The sequence below is a fragment of the Cnephaeus nilssonii genome (assembly GCF_951640355.1).
Source record: "Cnephaeus nilssonii genome assembly, chromosome: 16".
In the NCBI taxonomy this organism is placed as follows: domain Eukaryota; kingdom Metazoa; phylum Chordata; class Mammalia; order Chiroptera; family Vespertilionidae; genus Cnephaeus; species Cnephaeus nilssonii.
This window is the reverse complement of record NC_137087.1, coordinates 27,653,213-27,673,898: the sequence shown is the minus strand read 5'-3', so window position 1 is coordinate 27,673,898 and position 20,686 is coordinate 27,653,213. Positions and strand designations below refer to the sequence as shown.

The 20,686-nt window shown below is 40.7% G+C and overlaps 1 protein-coding gene across 3 annotated transcripts in view; it reads right to left on the bottom strand.

Annotated features, from left to right (window-relative positions):
- The window catches only part of RHOBTB1 (Rho related BTB domain containing 1), a 114,463-nt gene that overhangs the window by 57,858 nt on the left and 35,919 nt on the right, over positions 1 to 20,686 (bottom strand). Inside the window, exons 1-2 of one of the 3 annotated variants that reach the window (XM_079793636.1) lie at positions 5,516 to 5,592; positions 2,687 to 2,737 (exon numbers count right to left, since the gene is read on the bottom strand). The gene's annotated coding sequence lies outside the window, so the exon portion shown is untranslated. Of the gene's footprint in view, positions 1 to 2,686; positions 2,738 to 4,839; positions 5,080 to 5,515; positions 5,593 to 20,686 lie in introns of those variants that run through there. The other 2 variants (XM_079793635.1, XM_079793637.1) reach the window with 2 other exon arrangements.

Genomic DNA, 20,686 nt, shown 5'->3' with positions numbered 1-20,686 from the left:
TTGCTCCTTCTGGACCTTTTAGCATCTCTTTCTTTCTTTTTTTAAAAACGTTCTAATTCACCTCTTAGTGGATAAAACCTTCTCACAGTATTTGAAGACCAGGGTGTTCTTGGACATTTGGAAAGACTACTGTCATACCCACATTTCATTTCAGCGTCTTATTTGTCCATTGCCCAATTTCTGCCCTATGTGCACAGGAACAAAAGATTCTAGGAAGAGGAGGAGGTGATTCACTTTGTTTAGATAATAAAAAACCAAACAATTCTCATGCTGACATGTAAATAACCAATCTACACACACCCCATCCACTTGAGTGCCTGCCTCTGGACCTCCCCATCAAAGCTTTCCCCTCCCCCATCTCCTGTTCCACTACTCCCACCCTACCACTTCCTATCCCTTTCTACATAAACTGCTTTTTGTGACTTATTTTTTCTTCTTTCTCCAAGTTTTGTTTTGGTGTTGTGAGGTCGGTCAAAGCTTGGATGGAGAAAAGAAGATGAACATGAAGAACCACATTCAAATCACCTGAATTCTTTGAACCAACCCCATTACATGAAGCCCAAGTGAGGCCTCCAAATAATGAGATTGAACTGCCTATTTTCTAAAAGGGAGAACAACAAAAAGATTTTAAAAAATTATTCTGTTCTATACAAGTACATTTTCTGAACAAAAAACATAGTAAAATTTCAAATGTTTCCAGCCATATTTTGAGATAAGTCAAGGACATTAACTAAAGCTTTCTGAAGTTAAGACAAAACAAAAACAAACCAAAAATGATTGCTAATTAAATTATCATTAGAGATATCACACAAATTCTAGCATCTCTTGTGGTACTAACACTATACGATTGAGAGCATAATTTTACTCTTAAAGTAATTATAGATTTGTAGTTGCTATGACCAAATGTCAGTTGATGCTGAAGTCTCAACCTGTAATGGGATCTTCCCAGTATAATAATGCTCTTATGATCTATTTTGTAATGATACACTATATAACAACTTTTACAGGACAAAGCTGTTATGGAACATCTTATGACCACCCCTTAAATGCTTAAAAGGATATCTTAACTAATAAGCTTTTCGGGCTATTAGCTTGAGTTGGTAATATCAATACTTTAATAAAAGATGATATATTAAGGTTTTCTTTAGTAATTTGTTTCCATTTCTTTTTTTTTTATTACCCCTGTTTAAAAGGATTAAGAACTGTCACCAATGACTTTTCAAAAAGTAGGGAAGAGTGGGGGAGAGAAGACTATCAACCTAGGCAAAAACTAAAAATGTCTTACTTAATCTATAAATACTGGCTATTTTCAGGACTTTAGTTGGGATTTATCTATTATGTATCCAAATCCATTACATGGCATATTTCAGACAAATTGAAATTCCAAAAGGAATACAGTACTTTCAAGCAACATACCAAATTGCAATGCTTTCTCTAAGATGCTATGCAGATTCCAACACAAAAACCAAATTCAAATCACCTGAATTCTTTGAACCAACCCCATTACATGAAGCCCAAGTGAGGCCTCCAAGTAATGAGATTGAACTGCCTATTTTTGTACAATGCTTTTGAAGCAGTAACACCTTTGAGTCTGAGATAGTGTAATTTAGTGTTCCTAGATGACTGCAAAATCTCTCTCTGTTCAGTTGAAATTCTACATTCTATCTTTTCCTACACTTTCACCCATTTATCATCTATCCAGACAAAGTATGTACTGGATATTTTCCCCCCAATGACAAAGTGATCTCACAGAGTGGAAAATGTTGAACTTCTTGTCAATGTACCAATGACCCCCCATTTGGCCTTTTGGTATACATGTTCTTGATTTAGTCCTAATTTTTTTTAACGCAATCTTACTTGTTTGTAAGATCCTTAGGACCAGAGATTTCATGATAAAAACTTACTTAGATCTTTGACAGTTCCATGCCAGAAAGTAGACATGAATACTTATTATTCCACCGTTTTACTCTATATTCTAGAAAATCAAATCGATTTATTTTGCAACAGCTGTATGATATGAGCTGTAATTACCAAGTTATATTGGGCAAGTCACTTAACTTTTCTTGGCCCCAGTTTCCCTATTGGAGAAGAATTTTTCAACTAGAGAGTTAGGTATTAGAGTAAGATAGAACTTTTTTTAAAAAATCAATTCTATTTTTTCCATTGCCTAGAACTAGGAATTGAACGTATTATCTAACTTCTCTGAGCTTCCAATTCCTCAAGAGAGTAATTTCACATCACGGGGAGTTTTTTAGGTGCAGAATGAGAACATAAATGCAAAGAATGCAGTACATTACCTTAACTTTGGTTCATGTTAAAAAATGCCAACTATTATTTTATCAAGTTTCTTCCAGCTCTAGAGTGCTAAGATTAGAAGTAAAACCTTATTTATCAAGCACTTAGATCTCCAGTATCCTCAGCTACTCAGGCACCACTTTTATTCCCCCCCACCCTAATAAAAAAGTCTTATAAAGGACAAATTGATTCAAGGTCCATTTTATTCACAGAGTAAATAGAATAATTTTAATAATCATTGAAGTTATGATGTTAATAAATGATTCCATTAAAAAATGACAAAGACAAATTGTTGTAAGACAAATTGACTAAGAAACCTGTTCTCAAATGCATGCTCAGAATTAGACACAAGATGTAATCTGTGGTCATGGGTTTGTACAAAGATACTAACCTGGCTTGCTGGATGTGAAGAACAAAACACTCTGCTTACAGCTGGACTTACCTACATAAAAGAGAGAAATACTGTATAAATCCTACTGCTTGCCAGGAGCACATGAAAAGCTACTAAAATTTTCAACATACGTTGTTTTCTCCCCCAACCCCTCCCCCAAAAGGGGCAGAATCTGCTTCACTTTTGCTAGGTGCCAGTGGTAAAGTAGCATTTCTTTGGGTCAAAGAAATGTTATCCTAAAATAGCTAGGGTAACATTTTGTAGCATTTGTTAAAATATATCTCTGAACACTGGGTATGCTACAAAAAAAGCATTTGGCCACAAACCCAAGGATAGGAACAAGGAAAAGCTTACAGACATTTTGCAATACAAAAGTCATAAAGGCAGACACGCTATTCCTCCAAAATAACATTTGTTAAAGATAATATGATCATAAGTAAAAGTCCACACGGTTCTTTTTCCCTATTAAATTATATTTGAATAGTCAGTAAGTTATGTTATTGAGCCAATGACATTAAACTACCTGTGTTTCTATTTCCACATCTTGATCACACACAGACTTTTGTACTTCAATTTACACTACATTCAACACTTTGGAAAATAACAACCAATGGGCAAGTTTAGAAGAATACTGGCTGTGATTTTAGTGCTTCCAAATTATTTTTCAGTCTTCCACATTGGATTGGACTGGTTAAACCCCTTTCCCACTAATATGTCCAAATATGATCCAGGAATCTCAGAGGAAACCTTGTTTAATGCAATAATTCACTGCCCACTCCACCTGCAGAGTAATATGCAGACGTTATTTACACTGAAACAAACAAACTTGTGTTTATTTTCTAGCAACTAGAGACTCTCTTAAGCATCTACAAAGTTATTGGAAACTAAATATAATTCCAAATTTATAAAGAGTTTTTGTAAACATAGTGTATGTTTGGAAAGCCTAGAGCTTGTCTGAGATCAAACAAAAACAGACTATTGGCTATTTATATCTGCTGTTAGTGAGAGAAGGTATACAAAGATCAAAACTACTGATAACAATATTTTTGCAGTTTAGAGAGGTTGCACAGTTCAGTGTAGAATGTGCAACACAGCCTGGTTGGGGGTGGGAGAGCCCCAAACTAGAGAAACCTTAGGTTGAGCATCTGGCTGGGTTCCAACAGAACTGTGTGAACAGCGCAGGTTGGGAGAAGTTCAAAGTCAAGGCTACTCTTGGTCTTCTGAGACCTTCCTAGGAAGGTCTGGGTGCCTTTGTGTATATATCCAACCTTCCTGCATTTTCACCCGCAGTAAATGTGTACAGTCAGCTCGAAAGGCACAGCTTGTGTGCTGACGTGCAAAGCCAAGTCAAAACCCTGTGCTTGGCGCTCCCTTCTAACTTTCTGGCTTGTCCAAGTCTAAATATTGACATTGCTCCTCAGTTGAGATGTTTGATACTGCTGAGGGTAGGAACGGCACAGCTAACAGTAGGAGCTAATGGTATATTTTTACATCGCTGTGCCTTCCTCTCATTTCTTTCTTTGGTGAGGAGGTTGGATTCCCTTGTCTGCACACTCCCCCCACCCCCACCCCCATTGTTCTCCCCGAAAGCTGAGCACAGGGAGACTAGGTAAGAGGTTTTGAAAGCCCCTCGTGGCAGCTCCTACTGTTGTCACAGCAACTCACAACAGACTCCACAGACAGGGGGTTGGAGGTGGGGAGTGCCAAACTGTGGGCTGACCGTCACCTCTCCTGGGGGTGCAAGCGCCAAAAGGGCAAGCCTATCCCCCTTTCGGGGTCTCTGGCTCCCCACCTCTGTCCTTCCAAGGAAAAGAGCCCTCCTGTCGGCGCGGCACCACCCCCTCCCTGGCGCAGCCAGCCTTCTAAGGGTGCCTGTTGTTCATTTTCTCCGCTCTAAGTTAGGGGTGCGGCTGTGCGGGCGCTCCTAGAAATCTCTCGTTTGCCTCTGCTGTGAGGGTTTCCGGCCTCGCGGAGAAACGAGGGTGGCTCCCATGGCATCTCGGTCCCACAACTCTCTCTTGGGACGCTGCTCACCGCGTGGCGCGGCCCGGGGACCCCCGCACGCCACCCGCTGGGGCAGGGGGCGGTAGGGGCTGCGCGGCGGCGGCTCCGAGAAGTTTCGTCCCTTAGCGCACTCACAACACAGAACCTACCCTGAAGCCGAGCGAGACGCGAGCTCTCTCCGCCTTCAAGGGCTGGGGGGAGCGGGGGGGCCCCCCGTCACTCAGCAGCAGCCACGACTGCGCGCGGTCGCGGGTGTGCGGGGCCGCTGCGCGCGGCGTGCAGCCCGCCGCCCAACTTTGCACAAAGGCAGCATGGCACTGCCCGTCTGGCGGGCTCGCCTCCCGCCGCGGCCGCTCTTCCCAGTCCGGGGACAGAGGGGTTCGCCCCTTTCCACCCCCAGCCCTCCCCTTCTCCTCCGGCCCCCACCCCGCTCCCGGGCGGGCCAGCTCGGCGGATAGAGCTCCCGGCCCCGAGCTCCGCCGCGGTGGCGGCAGCCGCGCTCACTGTGACGTTAGCAGCCTTCGCGGCTATTTATATCCACACGATTGGATTTCATTCATGAAACCAGGGCCCGGTGTGTCTGGGCGCCGGTGCGCGGGTGGCGAAGGGGCCTCGGCTTTCCGCAGCCTGGGCCCGGGCTCGGAGGCGGATCGCCCAGGACAAACATGCGCAGAGCCTGGGAGACCCAGGCCCCTCTCCGGGGCCGTGGGGAGGGGCGGGTCGATGAGATTTGTGCCCCGGTTCCCATCCCTAACATCCCACCCGTTCCCGTGCAATTGCTGGCCCTTGGTCCCAGGCTCTGGAAAAGTAAGTTGGGCCACTAACCGGCTGGGCAGCATGGCTTTCTTTCCCCTAGCAGCTGACCGGCCGCGGACTCCGAGGGAGGACATTGGCTTTTGTTTCAAAACCGAGCCCAGCTGCTGACTAAGGGCGGCGTTAGCCCAGCCTCCTCCTCCCCTGGGCGGCTGCACGTGCTGTCAGGCTTCCCCCTCTGGGTTACCTTCCTTGGTGACTTAGCTCTTGGGATCCCAACAGGGGGCTTAAGGACCCACAGGCAGCCCCCAACCTGAGTAAGGGGGTGAGTTACAACCTCCAACAAATGGCTGAGTGAGGAAGTGAAATTGACTTCTGGCCGCTCAGGGGTTGTCAGAATCCTTGGAAACCCAAGATAGTCCAGCTCTCCTCTTCCAGGCTGACTGTGACCTCTGAGGACAGGACCAGGGGTATTTTTTTTCAGGATTCACATAAGTATTTAGAATGCTTACAGTATGTCAAGTTCTAAGGAGGCGACAGTGAGCACAACCAAACTGGCCTTGGCCCCCAGAGAGCTTTGAGAGGGCCTGCTAAAATTAAGTGTGCCCAAACTTCCTCACTTCCAGCCTGGGGAACAATGGTATTGATGTGCTCAGCTACCTTAAGGGATTTATTCATTTAATAAACTTTTATTTAGAAGGATGTGTATAAAGGGCTGGGTATGCAAAGATGGCAACGTGTCCTTGGTCCTCCAGGAGTTCTCGGGTAACATGTTCTGAGATATTGAGGGCTGGGGAAAAGGGAGCCATATTTTATTGCAAGGGCTCTCTCTTTGCCACATCCCCCAAGAAACAGAACATTGGGAAAATTCCTAAAAGCAAACCCCTCAGTCCCTCAGTTTCTTCCAGGAAACCATTCTTAGTTTCCCAGATGGAGTACTTACTCTCCCTTCCTAGGATGAGTTTTAGTCCATTGGGTATTCCTATTCTTCCCCACTGGTTTATATTTCCCAGAGAGACAAAGGCTTGCCTGGTGCTCTCTGAATATCTCAGAGACTCCAGGATATAGTGAAGTTCAATGGTTTGTCTATTTTTTTCAAGGAAAGGTATTACGGGCAATCTGCTTTGTTTAGGCCAGGGGTCCTCAAACTTTTTAAACAGGGGGCCAGTTCACTGTCCCTCAGACCGTTGGAGGGCCGGACTACAGTTTAAAAAAACACCTATGAACAAATTCCTATGCACACTGCACATATCTTATTCTGAAGTATAAAAACAAAACGGCAAAAACACCCGGTGGGCAGGATAAATGTCCTCGGCGGGCCGCATGTGGCCCGCGGGCCGTAGTTTGAGGACGCCTGGTTTAGGCCATCCTCATTGAACCGTCTTTGAAATGGAGTTATCAGTCCCTGATCTTTTCAAACTACCCTCCAGGCTAAGAATTAGGGTAGAAACTCAAAAGAAATGGGAATCAATACGTATTGCAGCCATCATGTGTGGCAGGCAATGGGCTCGAAGGTTTAAAACATATTTTCTCAATCCGCACAACAACTAATGAAGAAGATGCTATTAATATCATAATCATTTTATAGATGATGAAACTGAGGCATGCAGAAGTGAGTAGCTTTCTGAGATTTTGACAGTTGCATTTGTAGTCAGCTTGTGCCAAGGCTTTATTTTATCACTAACCTGCCTTTTGGTATCCTTCCTTTCCTGTTTCTTTCATTTCCTGAGTAATAAATTTTACAAAATTAAGTGGCATGCTTAAGCGAGGTAGGTGCTAGGACCAAAAAGATATCTATACAAAGACTCCAGTTGATCGGCTACCATTCAGTTGTTGCTTGCCTTCCATACCCAGGGGACACCGAGGCTCAGGCCTTCTAAAGGATGCTGCTTCCATCGGGGTAAAGAACAAACAGTCAGCATGAAATTGCCTAGTTGATGCCTAAACCTGAGGGAAACTGACCAGAAGAACTTTCAGGAAAAAAATAATTGGTGTAAACAGTAATCAAGATTGCAGAGGAAAAGTCACTATTCTAGAAAGTCCTTCCATACTAAGGCAGTGATCTGCGAAAGAGGTTGCCATAATTATGCTATGTAGCTCTCAAATTTTACAAATGAACCCCCCCCCCCAATTCTAGAAAAGTTGGAGATACTAGTCTCTACTTTGCCAACAAAGGATGAAAAGGAACAATAGCAAATTGAACTCCAGAATTTATCCCTGTTCTTATTACCACAAAATAACCTACATCTGTCTGCTGAAATTGTTGCTTGCTAATAAAATCAATACTATTTGATTTTACTAAATATAAAAATAGGTATTTAAGCTTAATTAAACCAACACTGTATATTTAAATACTTTCAGGATTATACTGTACAAAAGTGGATGTAAAAGCTTTTGACTAGCTTTTATGGTAAATATTTATCAAAGTCATAGGATTAAAAAATAATCCCCACAATGAATATAGAGAACTGTTCCATAATCACAAAAGCACTTCATCATGCTACCGAACCAGCCATTCATCTGTTCTCCATCTCTACAGTTTTGTCACTTTGAGACTGTTATATTAATGGGAGAATACAATATATAATATTTTGAGATTGATTTTCAAAAAACTAAGCATAATGCCCTTGAGGTTCATTCAAGGCGTTGCATGTCAGTAGTCGTTCCTTTTTATTGCTAAGTAAATTGGTATTATACCAGAGTATGTTCATCCATGTACCCGCTGAAGGATGTTTGAGTAGTTTCCAATATTTTGCTACTATGAGTAACAGTTCTATAAACATTTGTATATAGGTATTTGTGTGAGCATAAGATTTTTATTTCTTTGGGATGAACGCCCAAGAATGTGATTGCTGGGTCATATGTTAAGCAACTGTTAAACTATGTTTCAGAGTGGTTGTACCATTTTACTTTCCCACCAGTAAGGTAGAAGAGATTTAGTTTCTTCACCTTCTCACTGGCATTTGGTATTATTACCTAAACCAAACAAAAAAATTCAGTTGTTCAACAGTTTTGTAGGGACGACTGATTGCGGTTTTAATTTGCATCACTCTAAAGGCTAATAATGTTGAACATCTTTTCACATGCTTATTTGCCGTTCCAATATCTTAGCTAAATATCTGTTTGTGTCTTTGGCCTAGTTCATAACTAGATTGTTTATTTTTTTTTTTTACTATTGATTTTTGAGAGTTTTTTAAAAAAAAGTATATTCTCAGATCATAGGATTTTTTCAAACTACTACCTCAAGATAACTAAGTTCAATTCAATCACTATTGTTCAACATTTCTACTGCCGGCAGTTTACAGAAAATATTCTCAGGGGGTTAGGTAAAGCACACCCAAGTACTTACATAAAACTCCTGTAGATTGGGTATTTTCCGTATTATTGTATAAACCTGCATTTCCGTGGTTGGCAACCGACACCCAAAGCCCAGCTAACACGTGGCGGCGGCGCCAGAAGTCCAGTTCTGGCTTCTGCGCATGCTCAGGCGCAGGCGCAGGCGCAGACGCAGGCGCAGGCGTGGACACGTTCCAGCAGCCAAAGCGCCCCCACGCAGCCACGGAACCACGCACGCCGGAGGGGAGGACCCCTTGGTGTTGTCTTTCGTCCTCCGATGCTGACTTTGGCTATAAAGAAGGTGCTCCCTTAGGTGGCGAGTTTCAGGTGATCCAGAGACTCTTTACGATCAGGGTTTGAAGACAAGGACGATTCTACGCTCACTCTTACGCCCATTTTGAAGACTCGATGTGTCTGGCTGCAAGATACGAGAAACCAGCTGTGCGCGAGGATTCCTGGAGTTTACAAGGTGGCTTTCAGGACAGCCGACAGCTTGGCGGTCCTCTACAGATGAAGTGGCTGGTGACGTGGCCCACGTGCGGACTTGCATGCTCGGGTCGTCTGGCTTTTCCAGAAACGCCCCTGCGCCCCCGACCAGAGGAAGGCCTCTGGGCACCGGACGTGAGCAGTGGTTCAGGGCGGACTTCCTTGTACAAACCAGCGTGCGTGCCAGCTTCCCCAGAACGGGGGCCCCCCAGCTCCCACCGCCACGCCAGGGAGAGCAGGCGCCCCAAAGGCTGGCAGCGGCTCCAGCTGATGATGACAGAAAGGTAAGGCTGACCCTCCTCTGTGGCTCTTCGTTAATGCTAAGCATTAAAAGGTCAAACAGAAAATGACCTGCACCTCCTGGGGCCTCTGCTTCTCCTGAAACTCTTTTTTTTTTTGTATTCAGGAACTGGAGTATTTCTGCCAGAGTAGATGCTTCTCTCAGCTGTCACACTCCTCTGGGGCCTGGTGATGCGGGGCGTTCCATCTGGGCCCCCCATCTGGGCCCCCTTCCCTAGCTTTCATGTGGTTGATACAGCAATAAGATGGGTAACCTATTGCCATGAATCCTTTCTGTTCCAAACACCACAGGCAGGCGTTGCATGCGTCTGTGTTAATGGGTCTTCCATTTGGCAAAGTGTGAAAACCCTTCAGCTCAAGGGGTTTGGGATGTGGAGTTTTGACTACTTGGGAATTTATCTCAGGTGCTATCACTCAAGCCAGCTCTGAGATCTCTGAAGCTTCTATTTTCTGTCCACTGTTGGGGTAATCTTCGTTACTCTTAACTGTGGGAATCAGCTGAAAGAGATGTTCTTTACCTAAAACCTACAGGTGGAAATTAACTCCCAGTCTTGGGTTTTTAGTTCACTTATCACTGTCAGTCTTGATGTAGTTTCTAGGAGAAGCTTTTGAAAATAAACACTTAAAAGAATTTATCTTAAAAATATAAATTTAAAGATGCTTATACGTATTTATAGGTGAACACATGACTACTAAGCTTAATCTAATGGATTCAATCCTGGAATTTCCAAGATTATCCATTTAAAGATAGAAACATTAAATCCTGGGTGCTTTTAGTTGTTAGGTCTATGAAAGCATAAACACTTTTTACTTTGGAGTTTCTAAGTTACTGGGCACCAATGGGTATAGTCTATGAGCTGAAAATCAACAAAAAAGTATCCCTTTTTTATAGCATGTTAAACGTATTTGTGCAGGTTTGTATGGATCCATGAGTTAGGTTTTCTGTTGGGGTGGGGCAAGTTTGGTAAAAAAATGTGATTTTACAAGCTCCACAATTCTAAGTATAGTCTTCTTTCTGTCAAAATCGCTCTTACCAAGATGGTGTTGTTCCACAGTTCTAGCTCAGCATGTGTAAGAGGGTAGCAAACAGCCTTTATGGTTATATGTTTGGCTTTGTTGGTATGGCATTACTAATTGGAAAACAAGTATGTCACACCCATACAAAGAAGAAAAACAACAGTCTCATGCACAATGTGTATTTTTAGTTTTTTCTTAGAGTACAACATGATTCTGTACTGGAAAAAATCTGCATGTGATGGGACATTTGTTTCAGGAATAAGCTACATTTCCTCCTAATATTTGCAAAAGGTGTTAATGCTAGACTTCAGTTTTACCTAATTAAAAATAAATGAAAATATTTATGACTCATAGCATGTTTAAGGCTGTCTTGCCTGACCAGCTGTTTCATACAACAAACACAGAACTGTGTTTCTGTTCATGAAACAAGTGGAAAAACAATCCCCAAACACACATTAAGGGAACACATTGTAGTAGAAAGGACAGAAAAATGGGATTGTATTTGGCTGGCCCACTAACTAGCCGTGTAATTCTGTGCTAGTTTCTTAATTCATAACAACTCAAAGTTCCATATATGAAACGAGAAAAGTTGTTAAGAGACTAAATGAAATAGTGTTTGTGGAAAACGTCTTGTAAAATGTGAATCTCTGAACACATTGGTAAATGTAAAATTGGACTCATCATGAGGCCATTTAAAAATAATGTGCAGCACAAGGTTTCGTTTGATTTGGGAGTACCAAAGATCAATCATTTCTACAACTCATCTCCCAAATGCTGACTGTAAGCATTATACATAATAGGCTCCATCAAGTTCTCTCTGTAAAGTAGAAAGTTTAGTATTTGAGGTTTTTGCACTGCGAATGACTTGCAATTGCTGCTTTTTCTTCCATCTATGGAAGTGAGCTAAACTACATGCAGAAACTAGAAAAATAAATGGACTGCGCATGCATATACTCGCAGCCCACTTCAGAAAAATAATTCCACCTACGTTCATATCACAATTTTCTGGTTACCAAACATCTCTAATATACATGTCACTTAATCTTCATGACAGCCTTGAGAATTATTATCTCAAATATGAGAGAGGGGGCAATGAAGTTTCCTAGAGGGTAAGTGACTTGCTCTATGTCAGCGGAGGGGAAACCAGAATTCTGCTTAACCCAGAATTCTAACCCTGATCTTCTGGTCATGTGGATGTAGATATTCTGAAGTAAATGAGTGCATAGTACACGAACGTATGCACAGGTACCACTTTAAAGGAGACACATTTTTTTAGAAACTCCAGTGATCTGGAAGGAGACATACAGTCACCAGAAAAAAGCTGAATTGGAGGCTTTTCCTTATTTGGCATCACTCCTCCTTTCATAATGGTTCCTTATCTAAGAGCACAGAGGACCTGACTCAAGAACATCTGATGCAATTGCATACAATTGCAGTCTCTCCTTAACTCTGTAAACATATTTACTTTAATATTTCACATGACTCCAATTTACTACTTGGTAAACTCCCCTTTATGGACAAGTAAGTTAAACTGCATTGCAGGCGAGTGATATAAGCAGTTAAACATGTCAGATCAATATTGAAGGAGCATAATCCCTGAGTTTGTAAATATAAGCTGGTGACGCCTGGCATCAGAACACAAAATCTCACTTCCCATCACAGCACCAGTCTTAGAGGAAACTGAAGTTTTTTTTATTGAAAGACATGGAAGTGTCATTGTGTTTTCATCCCACAGTGCCTTGAACAATAAGAAAGACCATAGTAAATGATTTTTAATAATGATAAATGATAAAACTTTCACAAGACACCTTAGTTATAATTTCTTTTAGTTTATATACAGGCCATCTGTGTGACTTATGACAAAGCTGCAGTTTTAAGGGAAAGCTATGTTTCATGATTTTATTTGTTCTACTCCAACAACTGCCAGCATTACATTGATCATCATGAAGATGTTTTGCAAAGAATTAAGTGTGATAAACAGGCAAGGTACTTAGTGTGCCTGAACAATTGAAATAAACACCACTATCACCACCTGACTTTTTAATCTGTAATTACATTAGTTAATATTTGAGTAAACACCCACTATGTGTTGGGCAGGGTGCTAAAAGCTTTCACATTTACATTAGCTCTTCACAATGACTATGAGGAAGGTGCTACTATCACCCCCACTTCATGGACGAGGAAACTGAGGACCAGAAAGGTCAAGTCACTTGCCAGAACTCAAATTCCTATTTGTTTGTTTGTTTATTTATTTAATCCTCACCCCAGGATTTTTCCCATTGATTTTTAGAGAGTGGAAGGAAGGTGGAGAGACAGAGAGAGAGAGAAACATCTATGTGAGAGACACATCGATTGGTTTCCTCCTTGCACGCGCCCAGACCATGGCTGGGATTGAGCCTGCAACCGAGGTATGTGCCCTTGACCAGAATTGAACCCAGGACCCTTCAGTCCACAGGCCAACACTGAGCCAAACCCGCTAGGGCTCAAATACCTATATAAATATTATTCATTTAAAAGTAGGAATTCCTCATAGGAAAAAAAAATCTACTTTCATATAATAAGCATTTCATATTTACCATTCCCTATTCATGCAGTTAAAGTAAAGCTGATTACAATGCATAATATTACACTGTGTGATTAGAAGACTAATGGTCTTTAGATCCTCTTAAATTCAAATATCAAACATAATTAAATTACCTTAATACTTTATATTTCAGAAACTTCAGGTAGGTTAAAGGTCAAGTATAGTTGAAAAGAGTTCATCTTCATGAGATGACACCTTTAGGACTGGCAGGGTCCTTGATAAGCTGGCTAACATCTGAGGGTCATTTGTGAGTGATATCACCTCACCACCACAATGTACCAGAAAACTAATAATGCAATTTGTAATTAATTCCTTGATATTTCTTTAAGAAATTAAATTATCGCTCTACTTCCTAATGAAACAACTGGGATATTACAGTGGTTTCACCTTGTGGCAGCAATGTTAGGTTGATAAGAAGTGAGGTTAAAATGGGCATAAAAAACACAGCCCATTTAAACAGATGATGTGATTATGAAGTCTGATTTAAATACATGGACAGTATGGTATGGGCAAGGCAGGGACTTAGGCTCCTAATAAGTGTATCATTCCCAATTACTTAAGTAAAGAATATACCTTGATGTTTAAATATCCACATCTATCCATAGGAGGACTAAGCTAGACACACAAGAACCCATTAGTTCAAAAGAGATGCTTCTTTCTTCTTAATTCTTGGCCAACCCAGAATCCTTGTTGAAGATCTGGGTCTCTCACTCATTTCTCTAAGTTACATGGCACCTGAAGGATCAGTGGTCTTTGTGTGAGATGGGTACTAAATATGACACTCACAGGAAACAAGAAGAAATATCTAAGTCACTTTTTTCTTAGCAGTTTTCAGTACTTCAATACAAACAGTACTTTTGTGTGTGTGAATAGTAAAGGTGATATAACATCTACTGTGAACATAAATAGTTCTTCCGCTTTCTATAAAAAGGAACCTGTCACAATTGTTCATCTTATGAGCATTGCTGCTTGTACTGTTTGATTATTGCTGGACTTGATGTTTCTTCTCAACACATTTGAGGTGGCTAATAGATGAAATAAAGTTATATTTCTTATTGGAAGACTTCTCAGGGCATTTATATGTGAAAAGAAATTATGCACTTATAAGAAGAAATAGTCTTGTTTTGGGCTCCCCATTCATACTTGACTAAGTAACCCTTCTATGTAACCAACAATCCACAGTGTTTCACTGAACACACTTTGTGGACATCAGAGTAAATAATGCAAAAATGGTGGATAAGTTATTCCACACAACTTAACATGGAGCCTTCCTTCTGATTGGGCAGACATGTGGGTCATTGTGGTGAATTATTCAAGGAGTAACTGCCCTGGGTTTTCCCAAACCACAGATAATTGCCATCTATTATTACTTGGCACAAGTACATTCACTTAAATTGCCAGTCTAGTATATACCAGCAATGCTAATTGTAAAACACTGTAATTGGAAGGAGTGACCCAGTTATTAGAAAAGCATTCTCTTAGTCTAAATTTGTGGTCTGGTAACTTGTCAGTGATAGATACTCAAATGGGTCCAGTGTTTGATGCAAAGGAAACAAGAACTCATATGCACCAAGCTTATTTGTTGTTTAAAAAGGAACATGACTATATTAAAAATTAAGTGTGTGCTATCATGGTTGATGAGGCATTTTTCATTTAAACATGTTATTAAATTCATAACAATTTTTAGCCACTAATTTTCTTCATGAACAGTAATGAATTAATATCATGTGGGATTCTACAAAAGTTGTACAGTTGGGCCTTATTTCTTAATAAGCTGGTAATACTCTTCTGTGTGTAGAATTGGGAGCAAATAAGTGAAATGGTTGTTTTAAGCCTCCACATTTTGGATTAATTTGTTATACAGTGATATCTATAATAATAAAAGCGTAATATGCTAATTAGACCAGACGTCCTTCTGGACAAAGCCAGGGCTGTGAGGGAAGCCCAGGTCCCAGGTGCCGGAGGGAAGCCGGTGCTGGCAGCCAGGGGAGGGAAGGCCTACTCTTGCATGAATTTTGTGCATCGGGCCTCTAGTACAAGCATAATGCTAGATCTTTCTTTTGTTTTGGAGGAGGTATTCATTCATTTATTGGTTTTATTAAATGGTAACTTTACTATGTTATAATCTTTCCCTTCCTCCAATTTTGTATTAGAGGGAATATTTATTCTTTTAATAAATGTTTGCTAATTACCCCTGTTGGGTGCCATTGGGCCCTGGATATCCAAAGATGAGAAAAAGATTCAGTAAAGCTCTCAACCTCACAGAGGAAACGGAAATACTTACACACAGCACCTGTTTTGTTTGTTAGAATGTTGTGTGTCCAGAGTAGTGATAGCACAAAGCAGGGATTAGCTCATTCAGGTGGCTGGGGAGGGGGCAGAATCTTCCAGAAAATCCTAGAAGGAGCATTGTTTGTGTTAACCTTGAAGGATGAAAGGAATTCTCCCAGATGGAGAAAGAGAGGCATGGAAGAGAGCATTCAGTTCTGAAGGAAGAGCATTAGCAAAGTTCTGACAGTATGAAAGAATATGATAGTTTTGAATAACTAAAAGTAGTCTTGAATAGCCATGTAATAGGTGAAGTGACAAAGATGATTCATCTGTCCAAGAAGACAGAAGCCTTGAATGCCATTCTAATGAATTTGGTTTCAGGGCAAGGTGAAGCCATCTGAATGATTTTTTAATAATTGTACTTAAATCATTAAATTTTATACAGTAAAATGTCTAATATCTTGAGTTCAATGACTTTTAATATATGTAAATACCTTTTTCACCACCACCTGAACCAAGATGAGGCCAGCATAACACTCATAACAAAACCTGACAAGGACATCATGAGCATAGACACATATTCTGAATAAAATATTAGCAAATAAAAATAGTATTAGCAAATTTAGAAATTTAGCAAAGGATAATACATTAAGGCCAAACTGTCAGTAATGCAAGGTTGGTTTAACATTAAAACAGCCATAATGTAAATCACCATATTAGAATAGAAAACCACATGATTATCTCAACAGATACAGATAAAGCAGTTGATAAAATTCTATACTCATTCGTAATAAAAACAAACAAACACCAAAATGTTTATCTGAGTATTTAAAGCAAGGAAAAGGTATGACCAGATTAGGGCTGTTTAAAATAGAAGACTTTTAATGAAGCAGTCACAGTTCTTATTCTTGCAGTAGGGAGGTACAGTATGACATTTTTTTTGGGAAAATTTCCAGAGATAGGGGAGAAAACAAAATCCACAGAAATCCAACTCTACCATATGAGGAACTATGCCAAATGCTGACTGCCACTAAGAAGCAATAGATTCACTCCAGACCTCTTTAAGAGCTATGCAGACAAGCAAGGACTCAGACAGAGTCCATTAAAAATGTGATTGCTCTATACATCACAGGCAGCAGTGATAATGGATATTACTTACATGTCTCTGGCTGCCTTATGCTGAAAAAGAAATGCAACGAGATAAAAAGCTGAATAGTTTAGTCCTATAGTGATGGCTCATTGCAGTAAAGATAACTGGGAGAAACCTGAGCCCTCATTTTGTCTGTCACTGTCCAGCTGTGTGCCCTTTGGAAAGACAGGTTAGGTTATCCCTTGGGCCTGTTTCTGTATTTATGAAATACATAGTGGATTAGACTAGAAGGGCCTCAGAATGAGTCAGATTTGGGTTTCAATCCTGGCTCCAGTCTTTACCATCTATATAACCTGTGCCTTACTTTCCATATCTGTATAATGGAAAGAAACCTCAAGATGTTCCTCTGAGATTAAATAAGATCATCTAAGTGGAATTCTTAACATATTCATTGCACATAGTGAGCACTCAGTAAAGGTAGGTGTTATTAATGTTTTTAAGAATTAGCTATAAGGCTCTGAAATGCTATAATGATAAATTGTCGACTGGAAATACTCATTTGTTCTGACATGGAGATGTTGTGGAAAGCTTTGAAATTCTGTTTATCCTGCCTGTCATCACAGGTGGTACAGTAAGAAGCTCGATAATTTTAGTAGGAAGGAAAACAGAAGGGTAGATATTTTTTCATGATTTAATCTTGGTAATGTACCAATGATTTTATTACCATGTGCAAAAAACTGTGATGACATTTCTTATACTCGGATAAGTACTAAGTGAAAATTTTAATTAAATGATGCATCCATAGAATTTCCATAGAATGTAATTAATGTGTCAACCAGAACCCCCTATTGATTACACTGGTAAATTTAATCAAATAGTATGTTTGTCTAAATAATCCAACAAAGTCTGACGTCCACAGCCAGACATGTGGTTTTTGCCAGCTGTAAATAAGCTGCTCAAAGGAACAAAGTACCCCCTTAGAGAACTGGAAATTTAATCATCTGCATTTGCAACATAACACATTGTGTCAAATGAAAGACTGCTTTTTCCCAAAGTAATATTTATAGTATCTGAGACTTTGAACTATTTGGTTAGACCAAGTATTTGAACTGGGAATACTCATGAGAGAGGTTTAAATGATTTTACTTTTTGTATCATGCCCCCACCATCTGACGCTTTCTTATTTACTGGCAATCATAGCCGAAGTCTTGAAGAACTTGTCAATAAACTTCAATTGGATTGCATTTTCGGTGGCCTTTTAGGCAGTAATGGCAGTTGGCTACCCTCACTGGCCTGTATTCTTTGGTGCCTTTGACTGTTGCTCTATTGCTTACTACCTTTAGTACCTATGAATTTGTCATTGCCACTTCAGGAAGATGCCCTGTCACCATCATGTGGCAAGAGCAGGATTGTAGAGTCTTTTTCAATTCTCATCCTGTAGCTCTTCCTTATTTATTTATTGACTTGGGGTTGGGTTTGTGGGTAGGGAGTCATAACTCTGCCCTGTACTCAGAGTCCAGTGTGCTTTACTCAGCGCAGCTTTTTCTTCTACCATTGCACCAACCAATGGAAGAGGAGTGGGTGGCCCTCATTCTCAGAGGGCCCTGGGGCTGGCTTCTTAGATACCTTCAGTTGGTCCTTCAGTGATGTTCAAAAGAGACTGTGCCACGCTATGCAAATTACACTCAAAACAGAGAGACCACACCAACATTATTTGGAGCTCGTAGAAAACCTTGTATCCAATGAAAACGTACAACAGTGAGGAAAAAAGTCAGCACAGAACTGCGTGACATTTTAAAAATAAACAATTAGGGGAGTGAAAGCCCAGTTTCGAAAAAAGCCCATCTAGAAATGCACTGGAAGGAAAGTCCATTTCCAGCAGGCAGTGTGGCTTTGGAGCCGGACACCTGTGATTCCACTGCTCATGAGCTGTGTGATTCTGGATGCAGTATTTAACCTCTCTGAGATTCCACTTTCTCCTCTCTAAAAAGGGGATCTGTGCATTGAATACATTGCCTGGAACATAATAAGAGCTACATTCTGCATATGTTCCATCGACATATAAGAAAGCTGCCTCATATAATAAAATGAGTGAAATCATGCAGTAAATACTACCTCACTATAATATCACATAGATCTAGGTCAGAGTGAGGAGACCTTGTCTGAGAAGCATTTGGCAATTTTCAAGTTATGTGACCTTGGGGAAACCCCCCATGGCTCTCTAATTCTTAGAAATGTCTGGAATGGGCTTAACTACACTCACCTAGGATCAACATTGCTGTGTGTGGAAATGCTTTTACAAGCTCTACATTCTAAGCAAGATAGGCTATTATTCTATTAATATGTTATTGCAATACTATTAAATGTAATGATTGTTTATAATTTTTTTCAAAGAAATTGACAATGTTTCTGTCCCTCAGATCCAGAAACTCAAAATGAGCTACATGATAGAAAATGTCTGCTGATTATAAAGCTTATATTTAGTTAGTAGGCTGTAGTTCTTTGTTGGAAACAACATTAGAATCACCTGGTTATCTCTGACTTCTAATATAACAATTCCCAACAGAAAAAAAAGAGACTATTTTCTACAAATAATATATCAAAATATATACAATGATTATATTTTTCTTTTAAACATCATCGCACAGAAATGGCAGGAGAAAGAAATGATGAATGTCTAATAGCCATTTTATAGACACATCTCAAACTGCAAATGCAAAGTAAAGTTAGGAGTCAAAATTGGCTCTTATACCTACTCTTTCTACTAACAATTTTTTAAAAATATGTTTCTTTAAATTGATTTCAGAGAAGAAAGGGAGAGGGAGAGAGAGAAATATCAATGATGAGAGAGAATCATCCATCAGCTGCCTCCTTCACCCCCCCCTCCCTCTTACTGGGGATCTAGCTGCAACCGGTATGTGCCCTGACCCGGAATGGAGCCGTGACCTCCTGGTTAATGGGTCAACACTCAACCACTGAGCCATACCAGCTGGGCCAAACAAAAAAATTTTTTTGTTTTTGCCTTTTGGAAGAAATTTTCACACCTTCAAGAAGAAGCAAATTATGTAGTTTTTTGTTTTTCCTTCCTCTCATAAACTGTCCTGTGTAAATGTCCAGGTCAGTGGTCGGCAAACCGCGGCTCGCGAGCCACATGCGGCTCGCGAGCCGCGGTTTGCCGCTCTGTTGACTAATGAGTTTGCCGACCACTGGTCTAGGTCTTTGTCAAACAGTCATAATTTTCTATTTTTTTCTAAAGAAGTTGTCCACTTAGAAGTTTACAAGTACTTAGAATCACAACTATCCTTCGATAAAGTCTTAAGATGATTTACTGTAGCCCTGGAAATAACAGTGGTTTAGTCCAATCTGGGAAAATAGAAATAAATATTAGTTTAAAAAATCTAATTGTAACAGTTTGTCCCCTTCTTGAGTTAGTCTTGGTGCCATAAACATTAACCTGTACACTGACAATACTGATTCTGCTACTATAACTCTTTAAAACAGTGTCACTGAAAATATCCGCCATTTTTTATATGCTTAAACAAATATGTCATTCCTAATCTAATGTTCAACCGTCATAAATAATTATCATCCATACTAGAGGCCCAGTGCATGAATTCATGCACAGGTGGGGTCCCTCTGCCTAGCCAGTGATCAGGGCCGATCAGGGGGCGTGACAGGGGGCAGCCAGCCACGGGGAGGGACCGAAGGAGATTGGCCGGCCAGGGTGAGGGACCATGGGAGGTTGGCTGGCCAGCCCCCTGCCCCAATTGGGGTCAATAGGGAGACTTGTCAGGTGTGGGCAGGGACTGTGGGAGGTTGGCTGACCACAGGAGGTTGGCTGTGGGAGTGCACTGACCACCAGGGGGCATTTCCCGCATTGAGTGTCTGCCCCTTGGTGGGCAGTACGCATCATAGCAACTGGTCAACTGTTCGTTCGGTCATTCAGTCATTTGGTCACTTAGGCTTTTATATATATAGATTGTTAGGAATGAGTCTATTTTCTAACATCTCAATAAACTGTTGATTGTAATGCAGACCACGGCTACAGTTGTGATGGCGGAGTTCCCCCCAGGAGGTTTTGCAAATATGTATAATTTCTAGCCAAAGCCATCTGCATAAAGAAGCAATCACATAAACAAACCATAGCATTTGGTTTGAC